At 40.8% G+C, this 19,191-nt stretch overlaps 1 protein-coding gene across 3 annotated transcripts in view; it reads left to right on the top strand.

Moving 5' to 3' along the window:
- abtb1 (ankyrin repeat and BTB (POZ) domain containing 1) overlaps window positions 1–19,191 on the top strand; it is a 76,067-nt gene that overhangs the window by 10,185 nt on the left and 46,691 nt on the right. The window lies entirely within an intron of this gene.

Here is a 19,191-nt window from a genome sequence, read left to right as displayed (position 1 = left end):
CAATGCAGCAAGAGACCTCTTGGTCCATTTGTGTCCTTGCAGGATCTCAGGACAGCAGTTTATTCAATTCCATTTCCCTGTTCTTTCCCTGTAGCCTAGAAAAATAGCTGGAACCAGCACATAGATGCAATCATAAGGAAAGTGCCCCAGCGTCTTTACTTAGGAGGTTCAGCTTGTCACTGAACACTCTTAACAAACTTCTACAGATGTACTGTTTAAAGTATCCTGATTGGTTGCAACGTGGTCTGGTACGGCAATTCGAATGCACAGGAACATAAGAAGCTGCAGAGAGTAGTGGACTCTGCCCAGTACATCACTGGCACATCCCTCCCCACCGTCGGTGGTATCTACAGGAGGCGCTGCCTCAAGAAGGCAATATCCATCATCAAAGATCCCCACCATCCGGGCCATGCTATCTTTTCACAGCTACCATTGGGTAGGAGGTCCAGAAGCCTGAAGTCCCACACCACCAGGTTCAAGACAGCTACTTCACTTCAACCATTTGGTTCACGAACCAGCAGGCGAAACCCTAATCACCACTGCAGTTCAGCAACACTATGACCACTCTGATCACTTTGCACTAAAATGGACTTTTTTTTTGTTCTAATTTTTTTTCCTGCAAAAATTGTGTATAATTTGTTTATTTTATGTTTTATCTGATGCTATGTGATGCTGCTGCAAGCAAGCTTTTCATTGCACCTGTGTGTACGTACTTGTGTATATGACAATAAACTCACCTTTGACTCTTGTGCCTCTCCTTTTCTCTTTAGAAAGCCCTGATTGTCTGTTTCCATGGCTCTCACAGGTAGTTGAGTTCGTTTATTGTCATAGGCATACCTACCTAGGGTATAAATGCTGTGAAGGTTAGCTTTTTGCAACAGCAGCACATTACATTACAAACATGAGAGACATAAATCAACATAAATTTAAATTAACAAATTTTTACATAATTTACATGGCAAAATAACAAAATAAACATAACGTGCAAGTTGAGAGAGAGAGAGAAAAAAGAAATGTAGTCCGAGGTAGTGTTAGTACCAGACTATCACTACTGTTTGCTTAAAAAAAAGTTGTTTTCTACTTCACCCTTTTTGTTCACAATGCAAGGCGACTTTTGTAGAGTCAGAACGCTTATAAAGGAATGATACGGGGCAGATAACAGAAAGAGGAACAAAAGCAATTATGAGTGTCACATGCAGTTACAGAAGTGATATTTGTTTAGATGCAGGTAAGTCTTGAAGGATTCACCTTGAGTTTTTAAAGGACCTTTGCAAACAACATGCAATTCACTTAAATTTTCACTTTTGGTAGTAATCAGAGTAAATTTTTCCTGAGAACTGCCAAGAACAATGAGTTTTAAATAATATTGCTAAAGGATCAGATTGGAGTGCTGTGAAGCTAATAAACAGACTTTACAAAAATGCACATCTCATTCTAACCTAGAGTAATTCTATTTCAAAAACCTACCAGCAATTCTTTAAGAATCATAGAGTCTTAGAGCACAGAAACGATACCTTCATCCCACCACGTCCGTGCCCATCTACACTAATCCCACTTGTCTGCATTAGGATCATATCCTTCTATGCAGGATGAAGGGTCTCGACCCAAAACGTCAACTGTCCATTTCCCTCCACAGATGCAGCCTGACCCGCTGAGTTCCTCCAGCAGTTTGGTTTTTGCTTCAGATTCCAGCATCTGCAGTCTCTTGTGTCTCCTTCTATGCCATGCCTATTTCGATATCTAAATGCCTTTTAAATGTCGTAATTATTTCTGGTTCCACCACCTCCTCTGGCAGCATAGCCCAGATTTCAAAGACTCTCTGTGTTTAATAAAAACGTAACCCTTAGAATCCCTTTAAAACTCCTTCCTCTCACCTTAAACTTACGCCCTCTTTGATACCCCTCCTGTGGGAATGTTCCGCATCCTCCTCTCCTAATAGTACCGACCCATCTAACTGTAAACTGAGACACTAAGCACAGAGCTATTTGCTTTAGGTTGGGGGCAAAGGAGATGGGTATATCAAATGACATCACACAGAAGTATCTCTCTCTGTATAAGAATCTGTAACCAGAAACATGGTGATGGGACTAAGGAATGATGCTACCACAAATACTCATGTATCAGACTTGAACCTGCTTAGGACTGAAAATAGAAAGAGTGGATGAAAATAGAAAGGGTGGCACTGGGGTATGATAGTGTAGTGATTTAAATCGCTGGGTAGGTAGCCAGAGTTCTGAGTCTGTTTAAAATGAGGAGGATTTTTTCATCCCAGAAGGTTATGGATCTTTGGAATTCTCTGCTGCAGAAAGCCGAGTTGTTAAATATATTTACATATAGAGTTTTGGACTACAGGGAAATCAAGAAATCGAGGATTGTGAGAACCAAGTGGGAAAGTGGAGTTGAGAGTAAATATGCCACGATCTTAGTGAATGAGAGAGCAGGTTTGAACGACCACGTGACTTAATCCTGCTCACTTCTTATTATTCAGGGTGAGCATGTGAGCTATAGGAAGATACAGGAATTTTAAGATCCAATGTTATAGGAATTTTAATTGTATATTATCACGCAACGTTCAGTCTTTGTGCTATTTTAGGAATGAGTGATTGGGCAACGCTTTAATAACCACAACTATATTTATGTTTCTATATTTACATTCCATGTTTTGGTATGGATGCACTATTTGCGTCAAGTAATAGAATTATTAATTGAAAGGTTTAAAAACTTCATTATAACCTAGAACCCGTTGTTGCCTTTTGATTTATTCTTTGGTCTGTTTTTGTTTTCACAGATTTTTGCAATTCTCTAGAACCTTGCTTTGTTAGTGATAACAAATCACTTGACACTACTTGCGTTAGCCAATGAACGTCACCCTCCCCCCCCCCCCCCGTTAATGAAACGCCTCATGTTTAAGACGTGCTATGATTTTCAGACTCTGTTTTCGAATCTCTGCATTATCTTGCCTCTCCATACCTTTGTAACCAACTCCAATCCTTCAACTGCCCCAAAATAACTTGTGAGACAGAGTGATATTGCTGTCAATGGGTCTGTGTGTTATTTCTACACAGTAAGTCTCCCATCCTTACTCTAGTCCTACCAAAGTGGTCAATATTTCACTTCGTTACTTACTGTAATGCAGTGCTGTTAGACTCAGTGGTGAGTCCAGTGGTGGAGTGAGGGGTCAGATGTGCTGACATTTGACCTTTATCTTGCCTCCAGCCTTCGCTATTCAATCTGCAGTTTAGGTACTTGTAGATGAGCTGACCCATAAGCAGGTGATAGCCAATGGTTTCTGAAGGTAAGTGGCTCATTATCATGTTAGGAAAAATAATTTGTCCTGAAGCAAGAAGCTGATGCACCATTTCATCCAGGAAACTAAAGGTGGCTGCAGTGACTGTAACTTTTGTTAGCATTGCCTATATCCCAAGAATAAATGGGCAGGGAAGGATAGGGTTTGACAGTTGAGCATGCCAAGAGTTCTCTCTTTTGTGCTAGAATCTAAGGCCACTGATACTTACGAGAGAAACAGTCTGAGAGCATTGGAAATACGGGATAATGGCCATGCAAATATACTATTCCTTGATGGAGACACAAGAGGCTGCAGATGCTGGAATCTGGAGCAACAAATGATCTGCTGGAGAAACTCATTGGGTCGACCAGGTCCTGATGCAGGGTTTCGACCTGAAACATCGACAATTCCTTTACTCCCACAGATGCTGTTCGACTCAGAGTTCCTCCAGCAGATTGTTTGTTGCTTCTATTCCTTGATGTCTGATAGAAAGAGAGAAGGGAGCAAAATTAATAGGACCAAAGGACTTATGGAAGTGAAGGTAAAGAAAGGATGCAGATGTTGATATCTACAGTTTGGATTAAGGATCAGAGTTTATATGTGCCAATTAATGTGCTTAAATTCTGAAAGAAAATACAAGCTAGAGTTCTCTAAAGCAAACATTGATTTTTCTCAGACTAAGTTAAGGTGAATTTTTTTTAATCCGTTCATTCAGTGGTGAAGGTTGGGAATGCAGGTATTGGTTTATTATTGTCACATGTACCGAGATACAATGAAAAGCTTTTGCTTTGCGCGCCATCCAGACAAATCATGCCATGCACAATTACATCGAGGTGGTTAAAAAGAAAACAGAATGCGGAATATAGGGGTGCAGTTACAGAGACAGTACAGTGCAGGTAGACAAATAAAGTGCAAGGGCCACGACAAGGAAGGTTAGGACACCGAGACTTCAAGAGTTCATCTTTTAGCGTATTAGAGGCCAGTTCAAGAGTCTGATAACAGGTGGAATCAAAGCTGTCCTTGAGCTTGGTAGTTCGTACTCTCAGGTTTTTGTACCTTCTGCCCGATGGGAGAAGAGAGAATGACTGGGGTGGGAGAGATCCTTGATTATATTGGTCGCTTTCCTGAGGCAGCGAGAAGTCAATGGAGGGGATGTTGGTTTGTGTGATGGACTGGGCTGTGTTCACAACTCTCTGCAATTTCTTGTGGTCATGAGCAGAGCATTTGCCATACCAAGCTGTAATGCATCTGGATAGGATGTTTTCTATGGTGCATCAATTAATATTGGTGAGGGTCATCAGGGACATAGCAAATTTCCTTAGCCTTCTGAGGAAGTAGAGGCATCGGTGTGCTTTTATTTTGGCTGTAGCATCCACGTGGAACTGAACTGAAGGATTGGAAGAAGATTCCTTAGGATCCTGTAGAAGAATAGCTACAAAAAAAAGAACTGACCTTTTCTTAGAATAAAGTTCAGAAGGATCTAGGTGTTCTAGTGCATGGATCACAAAAAGTTAGCAGGTAGCTCCAACAACTGGTTAAAGTAAACAACATGTTGGCATTTATTGTGAAAGTTTGCAGTTTAAGAATGGCGAGCTTTTGTTGTACAGGGTGTTGGTGAGGCCACACCAAGAATACTGTGCACAGTTTTGGTCTCCTTACATGAAAAAGGATATAGTAGCATTTGAAGCAGTCCAAAGGAGATTCACCAGCCTAATTTCTGAGATGAGAGGGTCACCTTATCAAGAAAGGCTGGACAGTTTGAGTCTGTATTCCTTATTTAGAGGAATGAGGGTGACCTTCTTCAAATATATGAGATCCAAAGTGGGCTTGGCAGGATACGTGTTGAGATGTTTCCAGTAGTGGGCGAGTCACAAACAAGGGGACATAGCTCCCAAATAAGTGGCCAGTCACTTAAAGCTGAGGTGCTTAGAAATTACTCCTCTCAGAGGGCGGTGAACTTTTGGACTTCTCTGCCCACGAGGGTGGTGAAGGTTAGATCATTAGATATATTGAAGGTGGAGATAATTAACTACTTGAAAGGTCAAAGAATTAAGGGTTAGAAGAGAAGTTGAGGCCAGCATAGATCAGCCATGATCATACTGAAAGATGGGGCAGGCGTAAGAGGCTTGGTGGCTACTCTGGCTCTTGTTTTTCTTTGTTATTGTGATCCAGTGTGCTGTGGAGAAAGATTAGGGGGATTGATATTTTGCTCAAAGAGCCAGTAAAGATGCAGTGGGCAGAAAGGCCTTATTCTGTGCTTATAAGATACTTATGTACAACTTAATGCAAGTAATGATCACTAGTTACCTGGTGAGATAGTGAGCACTATTGCATGACTTGTACTTCCATTGCAAATAAGTAAAGTATATATAAGTAAACCCCAGGGAAGTATCTGCCTCATCCGTGAGCAAAACAGACCATGTTGTTGAGCAAGATCCCTGTGGTTTATGATCTGTTGTTTACTTGACCGGAAATCAAAATGACTTTTGGGCAACACATTCTTTTCCGATGGGGGCGGAAAGGTATTGGATGGGAGAAAATGCAAACACTTGACTGTTTGGTCACAAAGCTATCATTTATGTATAGTAGGTGAACAGCAAAAATTGACTGACTTGTTAGATCTAAAGCTCTTCTCTGTTTCTAATGAATTTATAGCGAACTAACCAATTATTTTTCTGTAGCGTAACACTTGTATATTTCTGGTGGACAGGGCATTGCCACAGTGTAGGCATTCTCATCTGGGCAAAATTAGGAGCATCTATTTTCTGTCCTCTAGCTGGAAACACATGTTTGCTCCTTGCTCTTAATGGATTCTAGATGGATTGTTTGGCAGTAATTCCCCTGTCATCCACCAACTGCACTCATATCTATGATGTGAATTCCTTGGAACAATCAATCAAATATTTACTCTATTCAATGCTCCTTTCCTCTTCCTTCCTTCCTTCTTGTTGTTGGCTTTCCTTCCTTTCTCCTTCCCGATTCCTCCTCTTTTCTTCCTCAGGAACTGGCAGTTAACTGGCCTTTTTTTTGATCAGGTTGGCACCAATGTGTACTCTGCTGAACCCTTTTGTTGCGTTATTGAAAATCAACAGCAGGATCCTTGGGTGCATGATCTGTGCATGGAGAAGATAAATTTCTATCATTGTGGCGTTGGCTGGATCCAACATTACATTGGGCTATGGACCTAGTGTGGGTAACTGGGATTAGTGTAGAAAGGTACAGCGGGCGGCATGGATGTGTTGGGCTGAATAGCCTCTTTCTGTGCTGTATGCCTTTATGACTATGATCTCATTAGTAACTTGCTTAAGGAGACAGCATATTACTTTTTGAAGATCTGTGTTTCCCTGTGAACTCAGTGGACCCGCAGAGTAATTCTTGCTGGGTTCTCCCAATCCAAACAAGTCAACAGTTAAGTGCACCTTTCACTGGTGTTTCTGGAAGGGGATTGAGTGTGACAAAATAAATTCCTTCTGGTTATCAAAGAATCCAGGGATAAAACAAGATTATTCAAGGCCTGCAGATTTAAGCATGAACTGCTGAGTGCTGAGATCAACTATTTATAAGGCAAAATGATATTTTGATTAGAGTGGAAGAAATAGGTTAACTCATGCCAGAGGTAACAAGAGAATCTCTGGTAATTGAGAATTGTGGACAATGCCCAAATGAATCTCTAAAGGCTGCTGCCAACAGCTGAAGTTTGGCAATGATAAAGTCAAGCTTAGAAATTAATCTCTGGAGTGTTGCACTCAGTTGGGTCCATTTTAGAGTTTAGGGGAAGGTTTGCAAACTTTTAAGATGGACCTCACCAGAAAGATTTAGCATTTCTGCTCCACCCAGCTGCATTCTCCACTCTAATTATAAACACTGGGGGTGCAGGGGAGGCTTTTACTGGGACGACAGATTCATAGAGTTATACCAAGCACAGAAGTGAGCCCTTCAGCCCAACTCCTCCCTGTTGACTAAAGTGCCTATCTAAGCTAATCCCATGTGCCTGCATTTGGCCCATAACCCTCAAAACCTTTCCTATCCATCTATCAATGCAAATGTATTTTAAATGTTCTCATGTTACAACATCCATGTTACAACAATTTTTCTCCGCTCACCTTAAACCCATGACCTCTAGTTTTAGACTCCCCTACCCTGAGGAAAAGACTGTGAACATTCACCTTATTTATGCCCCCCACAATTTTATAAACATCAAAAAGGTCACCCCTCAGCTTCCTTCATTCCAGGGAAAAAAGTCCCACCCAATCTCTCCTTATAACTCAAAGACCTCCAGTCCAGATAACATTCCTGTGAATCGTTTCTGCACCCTCTAGCTTAATCACATTCTTCCTATAGCATGGTGACCAGAATTGCGCACAATACTTGAAGTGTGGCCCAACCAACGTAAGTACAGCTGTAACATGACGTCCCAGCTCTTCGGACAGCAGGCTCCAATTGCATGGAACCTAAAGAAGGGAAATTATTTCCCTTTAGATGGGATAGTTGGTAATGATTGGATTAATGCATAGGAATGTGCTAGTCAAGTTGCACAGAGCAAGTTCCCTCAGACAGCAATTAGATAAGAATCAGATTTTTTGTTTTTCATTGAGCTGTTCAATAAACATTGGCCAGGGCATTTACAAAGTTCTGTTCTTGAAAATAGTTGTATTGGATCTTCTTCATCCACCCAAGAGCAGGCAGGGCATCAGTTTATTCAAAAGAAGGAACTGCAGCTTCAGTACAGTACCAAAATGCCAACCTGGATTATGCATTCAAGTCTCTGAAATGGGACTTAAGAAATCTAGATTTTTATTTGAGTCAAAAGCAAACTCTATGTGTAGAGAGGACAATCTACAGGCCACAGCACGACTGAGCCACTAGTTCAGCAGAACTATAAATACGGGAACAGAAGATGTTGGTCATCAATGGGCTTGTCAGGATCCGAGAGAGTAAATGGAGAAGGAGACCTTTCTTCAGAAATGATATAGGAGTAGACCTAAAATATTAATTTATTTTATTTTTCCATTTATACAACCATATGTTTACAGTTTTTCTTGATTGGCAGCAATCCTGACTGGGGCAAGAGATTTTAAGGCTTGTTTTTCAACAAGTACAACGATGATTTGGTGTCACAGTGAATGATATAAGCATAACACTGAGCTTTCTGGCCTCAAGGTTCAGATGTGGCTTGACACAGTTCTAAGAACCGGAAGTACTCTTGGCACCTTGACCAGTGTGCATCATCAAACACAGATTATTAAATTATTGATGTCATTGTTTAATTTGATATCAGTGAAACACCTTATGGCATTCCTGCGATTATGTTATGCTTCAGCTGTGGAGGCTATAGAGTCAAATTTTGAAATAATTTTGAGAATTATAATTAAATTTTGGCCAGATGTCATGCTAAATTCTGGAGCAAAATGGGGATTCAAATTGGACACTAATTCCAGATTTAGGATATAATTTCTGTAGTGGTGAAAATGTTAATCTCTTCATATCAACTCCAAGTTGAGTAAATAACAGCATGGAATGCAAGAGTTTTATTTCTCCTTTTTTTGTTAGTTCATGTGGTTTTGATTATGTTTCTTGCAAAATTCTGTCAGATGACGTGCTCTGAAGGAGCAGTTCCTAATTCTGCAGAGAGTTGACAGAGAGGAGAGTTATTGTGTACATGAACTGGGTGAACAACAATCACCTGAGTCTTATAACTATATCCAAATAAAAGAGTGAATCTTTGGGCCAGTTGGTCTTTTAGAGTAATAGAGCTGTACAGCACGGAAGTGGGCCCTTTGGCCTAGCTGGTCCGTGCCAACCGTGGTGCCTGTTACTCTAATCCTATTTGCCCTCATTGTGCCTGTGTCCCTTTATTCCTTTCCTATCCAAGTACCTGTCCTAATGCCTCTTAAACATTGTAATTGTATCAGCCTCTACCACCTTCTCTGGCAGCTCGTTCCATATAAACACTATCCTCTGTGTGGAAAAATTTGCCCCTCAGATCTTTAAATTTCTCCGCTCTTAAATCTGTGCCCTCTAATTTTAGATTTCCATACCTTGGAAAAAAGACCGTGACTATCTACCTTATTCTATGCCCCTCATAACCTTATTGAACTCTATCAGGTCACCTCTCCGCCTCCTTCGCTCTAGTGAGAACAAACCCAGCCTATCCAATCTCTCCTTGTAACCGAGGCCCTCCATTTCAGGCAACATCCTGGTGAATCTCTTCTGCACTCTTTCTAATGCTACCACATCCTTTCTGTCGTGTGGCGGTCAGAACTGAACACAGTATTCCAAGTGCAGCCCAACCAATGTTTTGTGCAGCTTCCAACTCTTGTATTCAATGCCTCAGCTTATGAAGGCAAGCGTGTTAAATGCCTGCTTTGCTACCCTATCCACCTGTGTCATCATTTTGAGGGAATTGCGAAGTTTCACCACAAGGTCTCTCTTTATGTCAACACTCTTAAGGTCCCTGCCGTTTACTGTGTATGTCCTGCAGTATTTGATGGCCCAAAATGCATTACCTCACACTTGCCTGGATTAAATTCTGTCTGCCACTGCTCCAGCCAACTTTCCAACTGATTTATGTCTCTGGACAGATCTACTATTCCACCAATTTTTGTGATGTCTGCAAACATTAAGATTCCGGTCAAGTGCAATCAATGGATATGTGAGAGTCGCCCAATTCTTAAATAATAATTAATATTTAAACAAAACTCTACTACCCTCAAACAGATTTAGCAATACTATTATGCCTTTGAGCAATATCAAACTTTGGCTGTTATCTCATAGAAGCATTTTTAGATGCATAGTGCTAGTTTAAAAAACACAAGTCTATCACAGTGGTAGTGGTGGTTGCAACATCATTTTGATGATGAATAGCATTTCACATGAAGTCAGAAGGAAGAAACACAGTACTTGCTATCCTTTGGTGTTGCAAAATCTTTCATTACTTAATCAGTTAATTTTTTTTTAAGTGCAGCCATCATCCTTTAGAATTACAAAAAAGATTCACAGGATATGAAAAAATTCACAAGATATAGGTATTACTGGCAAGGCCAGTACTTATTACCTAATCCCAGCTGCTCATGAGAAGATGGTGGTGAGTTACTAGTGATTGTCTGCATCTGCAGTGCTGTGGGTTGGCTGGTTGTATCTAGAAACTTGCCTCTCTCCTGCCTCATGGCTTGGCTTCCACAGTTCTTTGTGGAAGCAAATTTCACAGGTTCACCACCCTCTGGGTGGAAAAAAAATTCACTTCATCTCAGCCTTGCCCCTTATCTTGAGACTGTGATCCCTCGTTCTAGTTGCTCCAGCCAGACAAAGTGACCTCACTGCATTCAGCCTCTAGTCCAGTGAGTTTGAATTCGAACTCTTTCGTTCTTCTGAACTAACGTGAATGCAGACCTATTTCCTTCTTGTATGGCAGACTTGCCATCCCAGAAATCAGTCTGGTGAACCTTCGCTGTACTCTCCCTATGGCAAGTATTTCCTTGCTTGGATAATGAGAACAAAACGATGCAAATATTCCAGGTGTGGTCACTCACCATCCTGTATAATCGCAGCAAGGTATCTTTGTTCCTGTGCTCAAATCCTCTTCCGATGAAGGCCAGCATACCACTGATCACCTTAACTCCTTGCTGCACTTTTGCTGCATGTTTGTTTTTAGTGACTGGTATAGAAGAACACCCAAGTCTCTTTGTACACCAACATTTTCCAATATAAAGTCATTTAACTAATGAGTCTCCTTTCTGCCTTTCTACTGAAGCGCTTAACTTCATAATTATCCATGTTATTACAGCATCTGCCATGTTTTTGCCCATTCACTCATTCTGTCTGTCTTCTTGAAGCATCTCTGCATCATCCTCACAATTCACAATCCGACCCAGATTAGTGTCGTTAACAAGTTTCAAAATATTATGTTTTCTTCCCTCGTGCAAATCTTTGATACATATTATGATTAGCTGAGGTCCAAGCACTGATTCCTTGCTACCCCACTAATTATAGCCTGCTTCTTCGAAAAGACCCATGCAGCCCTACTGTTTCCTGTCTCTTAAACAATTTTCAATGCATGTTAATACATTACCTACCAGTTGAATTTTACACATTACTCCTTTATATAGGACTTTATCAAAGGCTTTCTGAAAATGCACAATGTCCACCGTTTTCCCTTTATTTCACCAGTTAACAACCTCCAAAAAAAGACTTGAAGCTTTGTCAAATACGATTTTCCTACCAGAAATCCATGTTGACTTTGTCTAATCTCATTGATACTTTCCAAGTGGTCTGTTATCTTTTTGTAATTGTTCCTAGCATTTTCCTCACTGCTGTTATTAGCTAACTAGTTTGTAGTTGCTTGTGTTCTCTATCCCTTTTTTCTCAGTAGTATAGTTGCATCTACCACCCTCCAGTCTATGGAGACTATTCCATAATCTGTGGAATTTGAGAAAATGATAACCAGTGTATCTAATATTTCCACGGCTGCCTCCTTTAGTACTCTGGGCTGTATCAGGTCCCAGAGATTTATGGGCTTTCATTGCTATTAATTTCTTCAGCACTATTTTCTTACAAATACTAGTTTGTAGTATTTTCTTGTATATGGAATGAGCTGCCAGATGAAGTGGTAGAAGTGGGTACAATTTTGACATGTAAAAGGCATTTGGACAGGTACGTGGATAGGAAAGGTTTAGAGAGGTATGGGTCAAATGCGGGCAAATGGGACTAGCTCAGTTAGGCATCATGGACGAGTTGGGCTCAAGGATCTGTTTCTGTGTTGTATAGCTCTATGACTCTATAACCTGCTCCTGGTATCTTTGAAGTTTCCATAGTTTAGATTTATGATCCTAATTTCGGATTGAACTACTTCACTTTCAATCTTAATGAAGAATTCTATCCTTATATTCAGTCTTCCCTAAAGGATCCTGAGCAACAAAATTACTAACTATCCTTTCTCATTTCACTCTATGCAGCCTAAGATGGCTTATTTCTGAGTTCTCTGTTCAACATTGTCTGTCCAATAAGCCACCCAGCACTCACTCCAGCAATTCTTTCACCAATGTGTTGTTATTGATTTGGTTTGGTGAGTCGATATGTAGATTCAAATCACCCGTGATTACTGTAACACACTTGTTGCATGCATCTCTAGTTCCCTGTTTGATACAATTCCTATATTACCACTGCTATTTGGAGGCTGGTAGACAGCTCCCTCCCTTGTCTTCCTCCCCTTGCTGCTTTTTTAGCTCCACACAGACTTATTCTACGTCTTCATTTTCCGAACTAAAATCCTTTCTCATACCTGCACTGACTTAATCCTTCACTAACAGCGTCACCCATTTCCATTTTCCTTCAGCCAACTCTTCCAAAAACATCGAATATCCTTGGATGTCTGGCTCCCAGTCTTGTCACCCTGAAGCTACGTCTCCGTAAATGCAGTCACCTCATTTTCAGTTACATCTACCCGTGCTGTTAATCCACTTGTTACTAACGCTGTGAGATTTACCCTTTTAACATATTTAGACTTCTTTGTACTGTTGACCTATTTGTCCTATTGCCATTTTTCCTTGTGTGCTAATGCACATTCTTGTTTGTGTCCTCTGACCCTTCCTGACTCGATCTATAGTTGGTTCTTGCTGCATGAAACTAATAATCCCTGACAATTTACACAATTTATCAAATGTAATGGACCCGAGGACACGATCCTTCTGTTACCACAGATACGCTACAGGCGATCAGATTACAGTCAGGTCTTTTGCTATTGAGATAGGCAATGCAAAGTAGATATTGCCAGGATTCATTTGAATAAAAGTTTAATTTCCAGGGGAGATGGGGCGTTGTCTTCCCTGACAAGTGGTAAGCTACTAACTCCCTGCATGAGGAAATGGGATGGGGATAAATCGGGAGAGGAATAGGCTAACCCTTAAAGCAGAGGGAGGTAAGAGTTAAAATAGCCCCTTTTAATTACTTTTAAAATGCATGACCAGTTGCTCTGTCTTTGTACAGTAGATCAAGGAATGACTTAAGCAGTTGCATCATCATCCACTGAAGATATAAGAGATGCAGGTGTTGATGCAGGGTCTTGATCTGAAATGTTGACCATCCCTCTACTTCCACATATGCTGTTTGACCTGCTGAGTTCCTCTAGCAGCTTATTTTTTTATCACCCACTAAAACACTGGCTTAATCACTGTCTTCTTTTATACTCTTATACTTTTTTGGCATCAAGCTTCCAAATATCTCAAATGTCCACATTGCTGTATATACTGTGGTTGAGACTAGCAATAGAAATGAATCAAACAGTAGGTGAAGATAGTAGACATCATTCTTGAAATATGGTTGCAATTGTACAGGGTACTGGTGAGGCCATACCTGGAGTACTGTGCACGGTTTTGGTCTCTTTTCTTAAGAAGGGGTATACAGACTATGGAGGCAGTCCAAAGGAGGCTAATTCATGGGATGAGAGGGTTATCTTGCTACAGGAATTAGATGTATATTGTTTGTTTAGAAGAATGAGGGGTTATTTTATTGAAATTATAATATCCTTAGGGGACATAATGGGGTAAAAATGCTTCCTTTCAAAGTTCACACCTAAATCCCTTTTAAAAGTTACTGCTATTTGAATCTGCTTCCACTACATTTATACGCAGTGAATTCCAGATCAAAGCTTGCTGTGTATTTATTTTTTTAAAGAAGCCCTCACCTCAAATATGTGTCCTCTGTGTCCAACAGTTTCTTCTTCTCTACTTTTATGAAAGCTCATTCTTAATTTTGGACTCAATCCTCAATTTCTCAGCCTTTCCACACAACTAAAATTATAATCAAGTGCATGGTAGATCATGCTTCCTGTTTCTGTGGTGGACCTATTAGAACTTTATTGGTAGGGAAATGAAGTTGTAGTGCTTCAGCAGCAGCCCACTCTCTTGCTTTGGTGTAGTGTAGTTCATGTTCTCATGGGGGTCTGTAAAATGGGGTCTCTGGCAGTTTTCAGAAGCCTTGGCAGTTTGGGTTCTGGCCCGGATGGGTGAGAGGTTTACTGGGAATTCCCTGTAAACGGCCTCCTTTTCGTAGCACGTTGTCAAAATAAACCTGACAGTAATGCTCTTTTGTAAATTGCCTAGGCAGTGTGGAAAGTCTATTCTGAGAAGCAGCAAAAGGTTAACTTACAATAAATAGGTTGTAGTAATTCTGCAGCAAGGCTACAAGTGCAACAATCACAAGTTATAACAATGATAGGCCATTTAAAGTTTATGACCAAGTCCCTTTGCCAATATTTGTGTGTGTGTGTGTGTGTGTGTGTGTGTGTGCGCGCGTGTGTGCGCGTGGTGCACGGGCAGGAGGGGTGTGTGTGTGGAGAGGAATGTTCAGAAAGTTTTAACACGAAAGCATTAAATGTTTATTTGATAACGTCACCAGGAGTAATTCCTTAGCTCATTGTTTTGAATTGCTGATAAAATTTCTTTCTAATATTGTGTATTAAAGATACATTAATTATCGTTTTTAACTGCAATTCCTGTAGGATTTGTAATTGGAAATTGTATGTCATAAATTTACACTAACATGCCATCATCTCAAATGTAATTAGACATAGCAGCCTGGAGTACAGTTGAAGTGTTATTGATTACTGTCAGTAGTTCCTTGGCCATGAAACCACAACGTCATTTATGAATCATTGGTTGCACTCTTGTCTCTGGACAGTCCACGCTAAAGGACTGTTGCTGGTTGCAGAGTTGAATGAGAGGTTCAAGCTGTGGTTAGCTGCACCCTATATTTTCTCTATATTATAAGTTATAGGCTTTTAGGACTTCGTTATCACTTGAAATAAAGAGACTTTATACAGGTACTGGTGTCACATAGTCCTTCACAGCCAGTGAACTAGATTTGAAGTGTAATCGCTATTATAATGTAAGCAAATACAATCAGTTTATGCACATTAAGTTCTCACAAACAACAGACATATAAATGAACAAATAATCTATTTTTGTATTTTAGGTTGATTGATAAATATTGACCAGGATACTGCGGAGAATGCCCATTTCACCTTTGAAATATTTCCAAGAGACCTTTACACCTGTCTGTGAGTGCAGACAGTTTCATATCTCATCCAAAGGGGAGTGTGCTCCCATTGTACTGTGTCATAGAGTCATAGAATCATTCAGCAATCATTCTGGCCCTTTGACTCAGCATGTTCATGCCATCTATCAAATATCCATTTACACTTACCCATTTTCCAGCTGCTGGCCCATAGCCTTAATTTATCTTTGCGATTCAAATGCTTGTCAAGATACTCAAATGTTATGAGTATCTCAGCCTCTCTGGCTGAAAATATCCTTCCTCAGATCCCCTCCAAACCTCCTGACCCTTAGCTTAAATCTTTGTCTTTTGGTTTTAGATATCTCTGCTAAAGGGAAAAAATTTCTATCTGTTCCATCTATGGCCCTCATAATTTTTAACCCTTCAATCAGGTCCCCCCTTAGCCTCATCCACAGCAAGGAGAACAAACGCATCATGCTCAGTCCTTATAAATGTAACACTCCATCCTAGGCAACATCCAGTGACTCTGCTCTGCATCCTCGTTACTGCAATTACATCCTTCCTATTGTGTGGTGACCAGAACTGCACACAATAGTCCAACTGTCCAATGATTTAGACAGTTGGACCATAGCTCCTCAGCTCTCACGTTCTGTGCCTGACAAATGAAGGCAAATGTCCTGAATGGCTTCTTAACTACTTTATCTACCTGTGCTGCATCCTTCAGAGATCCTTGGACTTGTACACCAAGATATCTCTGTTCCTCGGTATTCAATTGGGCCTACATTCATTGTGCATGTGCTGGCTTACTAATCCTCCAAGAGTGCATTATCTCACGTGTATCAGGATTACTCTTCATCTGCCATTTTTGTGCCCATCTTATCAACTGATCAATATCAGCACGTATCCTGAAACTATTGTCTTTGCTATAAACAACACCACCACCAATTTTCGGTCATCTGTGAACATAACTCCTACATTTACATCCAGTTCTTTAATGTATGTAACAAACAGTAAGGGTCCCAGTACTGATCCCTGTGGAATACTGCCTCTCGTGGAATACTACCTCCAGCCACAAAAACAAGCCTCCACCCTTGCCTTCTGTCAGCTATGACCAAACCAATTTTGGATCCTATTTGCCCTGTATCCCATGGGCTCAAATCTTTTGTATCAATCTTCTCCCCGTGTCTGCATGGGTTTCCTCTGGGTGCTCCGGTTTCCTCCCACATTCCAAAGACGTATGGGTTAGGAAGTTGTGGGCATGCTAATATTGGCGTCAGAAGCGTGGCGACACTTGAGGGCTGCCCCCAGAACATTCTACGCAAAAGATGTATTTCACTGTGTGTTTCGATGTACATGTGACTAATAAAGATATCTAAGTGGGACCTTGTCAAAGGTCTTGCACAAGTCTGTAGCTACCTGGGATAAATCCCATCAAGCCCTGGAGTTTTATCCAAGTTCAAATTTATTGTCATTTGCATACATACGCAGGGTATAAATGCCATGAAAGTTAGCTTTTTGCAGCAGCAGCACAGTACATGACAAACATAAGTTAATATAAACTTAAATTAACATAAATGACACATAATTTACACGAGAAAAAGAAATGTTGTCTGAGGTAGTGTTAGGGCTTTTCAGGTCGGTTCAAGAACCTGACGGCAGTGGGAAAGAAGCTGTTGTTGAACCTTGAGGCCTGATGTCAGCATTGAGAAGAGGGCATGGCCCAGATGGTGGGGGACCCTGCTAATGGATATTGCCTTCCTGAGACATTGCTTTGTGTAGATGTCCTTGATGGTGGGGAGAGCTGTACCCGTGATGGAACTGGCTGAGTCCCACCACTCTCTGTAGCCTCTTGCGTTCCTGTGCATTGGAGTTTCCATACCAACTTTAATCCCAGCAGGGCATCTAGTGGTTCCGGCCTTTTTAAAGGTGATTTATTTCAGAATTCTCCAACTAGAATCTTCTCTTTATTGAATACAGATGAGAAGTTTTCATTTATGACCTCACCGACATCCTCTGGCTCCACATACAGATTTCTCTTTTGTCCCTGATGGTTCCTACTCGATGCTTGGTTACCCCTTTGCCCTTGAATCCCTTAGCATTTGATCAGTATATTTCTTTAATCTTGTTGGTCAATATGCCCCCTATATTAACCTTAATTTTTTTTAACCACTCTGCCGCAATTTCTATAACAGGGCCAACCTCTCCTTAGTTCACTATATCTGCTTCCTATTCAAAAACAAACAACCCTCAATATCTCTTGACATCAAGGGTTCCTTGACTTCTTGTCCTTGCCTGTCACCCTTGCAGGGACTGGTTGGCCATGAAATCTGTTTCACTTTTAAATAACTCCTCCTTGTCAGATGCAGACTTACTGGCAAGGTAGCTGCTCCTAGTCTACTTTTGCCATGTCCTTTATGACATTGAAATCAGCCTCCCCCACCCCCCACAATTCAGGACCTTAATTTCTGGTCTATCCTTATCCTTTTTATAACCACCTTGAAACTTAAATGTTATAGTCACTATCTTCAAAGTGCTTTCCACTGACAGTCCAACCACATGCCTGGCTCTATTTCCTAAGATTAGGTCTAGAACTGCCCTTTCTCTGCTAGGACCATCTTGTACTGGCTCAAAAAAGCTCTCCACCCCCTCTAAGCTTTTAACTGAGGTGATTCCAGTTAATGTTGGAAAAGTTAAAACCCTGTACTACTATAATTCTCATTATTATACCTCTCTGTGACTATACTACATATCTGTTCCTGTATCTCCTTCTGTCTGGAGGCCTATACACAACTCCAGCAAAGTGATCCCCTCACTTTGTTTCTAAGCTCCACCCAAATGGCCTCATTTGAGGAGCCTTCTTGCATATCCTCCCTTATTACTGCAGTAATGGACTGCTTAATTTAATGCTCTTTCTTTATATCCTTTCTTTTCCTCCCTTCATGGCTGTAGATTCTACGCCTAGGAATATTGAGTTACCAGTCCTACCCTTCTTTCAACCGTATCTGTTATGGCAACACCACCATATCCCTATGTGCTAATCAACACTTAGCTCATCCGCCCTGCTAGTACTGGCATTAAAACAGGTGCAGTTTAGCCTTGTATTACATCCACATGCCTTGTCACATCTGTGTATGCTCTGCCTACTAAAGTGATCTAGTTTTCTTTCTATATTGTACCTCCCAACCCTCCCCCCCAGTCCTCAACTGCACATCTACTATGTTCCATTCTCCTGTCAAATTAGCTTAACCCCTCCCCAACAGCAGTAACAAACCTGCTCACAAGTGTGGACATATCCTGGTTCAGGAACAATCTGTCCAACTAGTTCTAGTGCCAGCCTAGATGTGGCTAAATATTTGGAGTAGAACTTGAATACCCTGTGCAAGTGCACCCATGAAGCCATGCAAGCAACCGTCACATTATATGTAAAGCATGATTTAAAAGATATGAACATGTTGCAATTATGAAATTAAAGCAAAACATGCTGGAAACTCTCAGGAGGTCAGGCGGCATTCTGATGAAGGGTCTCCGACAGGGAAGGTTAACTCAGTTTCTCTTTTCACAGATGGCCTGACCTACTGAGTGTCTGCAGCATTTTCTGATTTTACTTCAGATTGACAGCACTTTCAGTCTTGCTCTTGTGATAAGCCTCCTCAAGATGTTTTAATCCATCGATTCAATTACCGTTTATTCTGATGTTGAGGACTTTAGAAAGAGAGAAAGAAACTCCATTTTTTTTCTCCCATGACAACTGCTTGATTAAGAGAAACATAAAAATTGCAAAAAGTTGGCTTTGATGGAAGGGTGCCACCTAAATTAGAATATATTTGTTAGGTCTCTGATCAACCTGCTTTGTTTTTCTGCATTTACTGCTATAATTTTGAATACCCAGCATTTGA

This window comes from Pristis pectinata, chromosome 6 (assembly GCF_009764475.1).
Source record: "Pristis pectinata isolate sPriPec2 chromosome 6, sPriPec2.1.pri, whole genome shotgun sequence".
NCBI classification, from domain to species: domain Eukaryota; kingdom Metazoa; phylum Chordata; class Chondrichthyes; order Rhinopristiformes; family Pristidae; genus Pristis; species Pristis pectinata.
The sequence above is the reverse complement of the archived record's forward strand: the minus strand, read 5'-3'. Positions and strand labels throughout refer to the sequence as shown.